General features: G+C 39.1%; 1 pseudogene; it reads left to right on the forward strand.

Moving 5' to 3' along the window:
* The first annotated feature begins 2,642 nt into the window (after positions 1 to 2,642).
* Positions 2,643 to 4,972, forward strand: part of LOC107594204 (target of rapamycin complex subunit lst8-like) — an 8,107-nt pseudogene continuing 5,777 nt past the window's right edge.

Below are 4,972 nucleotides of genomic sequence, written 5' to 3' on the forward strand. Positions count from 1 at the left end.
CACAATGAATGCGGTTATTGCTTTCGGAGGTGGATGCTGCTGTTTGAGAACGCAGTCGTTTAACAGTTCTGGGAGGCAATTATACAGAAATACTTCGATGACGGACTTTGTTCTGGCATTTCCGAATGACCATAGCAACATTTCAGATGCTGTGAATGAGATCGGTCCGCTGGTTTGTCAGAATTTGCCGCCCCATAGCACAAAGTCACATGACTTTTTGATGCGCTTGGAGGAATTTATTAGCAAAATGCATTTCCATCTCCCATTATTCACATTAACCCTTTTTCGCACAAGTCAAAAACCACCTCGAGCGAGCGTAAAAACTTTTTTGCGAATTAAGGCATTTTTATTCGAAATTCAGTGTTTCCATCACTCGATTCTGATGCGATACTTCAAAATGCGCATAAAAGCAGGGTGATGGAAACCCAGCTACTGTTCTGCTGTGGCTTTGCTTGGACTCTTCGTCGAAATAGAGTAAAATGAGAAAATAGTTCGAATATTGTTTAAAACTCACTCAAAATGTACTTCTTGTTACATTGATTTTATACTGCAGTTCAATAAACATTTGCAATAGAGCTGATATTCAGGAAAAATACACTCTTCCTCGTGTTATATTGCTTAATATGTCATTTTATAATCTCAAGAGTAACACAAAATATGATCAATCTTACAAAACCAGCAACCTTATCAATGGCATACTGTACATCAGGGTTCCTCAAATTCGATCCTAGAGGGCCGCTGCCCTGCAATGTTTAGCTCAAACCCTGATCAAACTCACCTACCTGTAATTTTCTAATGATCCTGAAGACCTTGATTAGCTTGCACAGGTGGGTTTGATCAAGGTTGGAACTAAACTCTGCAGGGCATTGGCCCTCCAGCACAAGATTTGAGGAACCGCCGCTGTACATGAAAGACAAAGCTGAAAATCTGTTTACAAAAACTAAAAAAAATAATAAGATGCAGACGATTAACAATTACGAGCAATATACAGTGAACTAAATAATTGTGACTGGCATATATTACTCTTACTTAAAATATCCTCTCCTAATGGCCATAACAAGACTTATCAGTCAGGTACAGGTGAGCCAAGCACATATAACAGTGACTGTGTGACCATAGACGAATAAATATAGGTGAATATAACAGCGACGGGTCACTAGGATGGCTCATTTAACGGTAACTGATCGCCAGGTATGCGTAAAGCAGTGACAGGCAGACACATATAGCAGTGTCCTGAATGGAAAGATGTTACCCCAGCTGACTTATCCATCATCACCTGTACAAGTGAACACTGAGCATCGGCAGCTAATGAGGCGCATTTAAATCCAGTCACTGGTAAGTACCCTGGCTCACTGCACAGTGGGACAGTGATTACTCAATTTCCGGCAACATGAATACGTACAACGCCAACAACATTGTAGAAGGTCACTGCTGGAAATAATCAACAACAGGCAGGACCAATCTCTGTTTTTATTCTCTTTAAACACAACAGGTTCTTACAACATTTTAGCCAAATTTCAATTATAAATGTTAACTAGATGTGTTCATTACCTGACTAGTGATGTGTGTTTATGCTTAAATATACTTAAAAAAGGGTATGTCTTTTTAAATCTTCTATCACGTGTCATTATATTTATCGAGTTGGCTCGTGTGGTTTATGTTTTGCGCTTCAGAAATGTGACATAATTTACGGTAAGGAAGCATAGTGAGCATGCTCCCTGGTTTTTGCAGCGCATTGTGGGATTTTTCAGGGAGAGTACGTTCCAGTGCACTGGAAGCATTTCGCGATTGAGACAGACTTTTTAAAATGTCCGACTCCCTGATCAGTGCCCTGACTACTGAACTAGGGAGCTGATGGAGACGCACCCTAGAACTAGTGGACCAATGATGACGTTTAAGCCCGCCCTGATTTACATGAAACTCTAACCGCAACATTTGGAAAAACAAGCGCAGAACATGGAAACAAGAGCGAAGTGAAAAACAGCATAAGCATACAAAAAATAAAAATATGAGCAGAAAATGTCTGAGAGCACAAAAAACTGAGAAATATAACAAAGGAAATCATGATTTTGTGTGCAAGTCGAATAATTTTGCATTAATATTTCAGATTTGTGCAATATGTTTTTAAATGTGTTTAAAGTTTTGATTCATGCTTATTGTTTAATGCATTACATTTTTGATTTACGCATATTATTTTTCCATCCGTGATCATTGTTTGCTATTCTAAAAATGTTACTTTCATTTTTACATTTTGTGCAATATATTTTTTACTTGCGTTTTTACATTTTGGTTTCACGCTTATTATTATTTTTTATCCGTGACTGCAATACTTCTGGCGGAAAACTGATCCCATACGGAACCTTTTATTCAAGAATTGTTTCTGTGCGGACGGTTTTGGAAGGAGCACCGCTTAGGTTTGACGTTTCTGTAAATAATGCTCAATTCGTTGTTGAGATCAACATAGGTTTGTGCAACGCTGTAAAATATTTAACTTTTTAAACATATTCCATTAAACCTGCTGAGATACAAGGAGCGTGAACTGAAATTCTCAGTTCAACTTGGTTCCACGCGCAGAAACTCATGAATATTCATGTATGCCCCGCCCACTGAAACCAAAAATCTCGGAAACCGAAAATCTCGTAACACCGGTGATACTCGCCACCACTGGATATGATCATACCGTCAGGTTCTGGCAGGCTCACAGTGGCATCTGCACGAGAACCGTCCAGCACCAGGACTCTGTATCCTTCACGAGCAAGAGCTTTGCCTCGCAGATACATAGCGGGACCTTTACCCCCTGTGAAAAAGAAGTGCTCTAACTGAACTGAATCTACACTTGTAGTGCATTTCAAATCTTAAAAGTATTTAAAAAAATGTACCTGCAGATAATGTAATATTACAGAAATAAAAAGCAATTTAAGTATAAGATTTTCAAGTTTAACGCTTTTAACGTTTAAAAAGTTTTAATTTTTGTTACCATGAATGGTTGTACAATTGCATTTAGCAATACACTTTAACCATATTTCAAAGACAGTAGAAGTAATTACTCTATGAAATTACATTTAAAAATGTACTGAAGTCCTACCTAAGTGGGTCAAAAGGCACACTTAAGTTCAACTAATTGCATTCCATTTACATTAAAAATAAAACATTTTCATTTAATTGCAAGCAACATTTTTTGAAGTATATGATCTTCATAATAAGGACTCTTTTCTAAAGTGTACTTTTTTCACAAGGAACTGCTGGTACATCCTGTACAGTAGGATTAGTGAGTTTATTTAGGTGCAAAAAATACCTTAAAGATGCTTAACTCAAACACCAGCAGGTAAATTCCCTTGAAGTGACACCTGATAGGAGCATGATTGCTGCTGCTGGTAAGTTCAGCACGTGCCTCATTATGTATAAAGCTATAAATTATGCAAGCAGTATTTTTCTTTCATCTCTGACTGCATAGTTTTCACACTGTACTTTTTTCTTGCATTTCAGGTTGTCAACACATACGCATGTATGACTTAAACTCAAATAATCCAAACCCTGTGATCAATTATGACGGTGTCAGCAAGAACATCACGTCCGTTGGCTTCCATGAGGATGGGCGGTGGATGTACACGGGTGGAGAAGACTGCATGGCTCGCATCTGGGACCTGAGGTAATGAATGATGTCTGCTGTGAATAGAAAGGCTGTTTGTAGATGTGTTTCTTGAAGGGGTCATAGGATGCTACATGCACTTTTACAAATTGTTTGAACTGAAATGTGTGTTGGCAGTGTGTGTACACAACCACCGTATAATGATAAAAATCCACCCAGTGTTTTTTTTTAAATCTGGTTAATGTTTTCCCCTTTCTCAAATCGAGCAGATCTCAGATGCCTGTCTGTTTGACGTCACAAAAACAGGCCCCTCCCACGATAGTTTGATTGACAGTAGCGTTTCAGCACAGACTGGACTGGTGTCTTACCTTAGACCCGCCCTGAGTGAGCTGTCATCAGTCCGCCATTGTTTCACCGCTGGAGCAGATGTAGACAAGAATGACTCCTAAGCGATTGAGGTGTTCTGTTGTTGGATGCAATAATGAACATGGCAGTCGTCATTTACTGCCGAAATCTGAGCCGCTGAAGACTTTACGTTTGTTTTTGAAGAGAATGCACCCCCGATCTACCTAAATGCATCTATGTTCGTGCGAATCATTCGTGATCCAGCTTCACCTACAGAAGTGAGTGTAAGTTTTTTTTAAATGAATCTTTGCAAATCGCCTTTCCTAATAATGTGCTAATTAGCAAGTTTCATGATGAATGCGGCTAAAGTAAACCGTCTCCCCGAGAGCGGCTGGGAAGAGAGGGTCAGCAGAGCTCAATAACATTTAAAGGGGTCATATGATGCGATTTCAAGTTTTCCTTTCTCTTTGGAGTGTTACAAGCTGATTGTGCATAGATAAGATCCCTGAAGTTGCAAAGACTAAAGTCTCAAAACCAAAGAGATATTCTTTATCAAAGTTAAGACTCTGCCACGCCCCCCTAAAACGGCTCGTTCTAACATGCCCCCACATATCTACCTCACTATGTGGAAATATTAGCATAATGCAGCCCAAATGTGCACACAAAGAAAGAAGGCATGGTTTCAGTAATCAGGTCAAGGAATCTACAGTGCCAAAGAATATTTCAAGTCAATGCACCTATTAATTGTGTGTCTTCATCCCAATCAGGTCAGTTGGATAATATTTGTATTATCTGCTGCTACTGCTCACAAGCAAACCAATCAAAAAAAAAAAGTATATATATTTTTTCTGAATGTATTTGCTGTAGGCTGAATTAATTGTTGGGGACCAAAGTGGTGTTATCCATATCTGGGATTTGAAAACAGACCACAATGAACAGCTCATCCCAGAGCCAGATGTGTCCGTCAATTCAGTCCATATCGATCCTGATGCCAGTTATATGGCAGCGGTCAACAGCTCGGTCAGTAACCAATAACAA

Source organism: Sinocyclocheilus grahami, unplaced genomic scaffold (assembly GCF_001515645.1).
Source record: "Sinocyclocheilus grahami isolate Dianchi unplaced genomic scaffold, SAMN03320097.WGS_v1.1 scaffold180.1, whole genome shotgun sequence".
NCBI classification, from domain to species: Eukaryota; Metazoa; Chordata; class Actinopteri; order Cypriniformes; family Cyprinidae; genus Sinocyclocheilus; species Sinocyclocheilus grahami.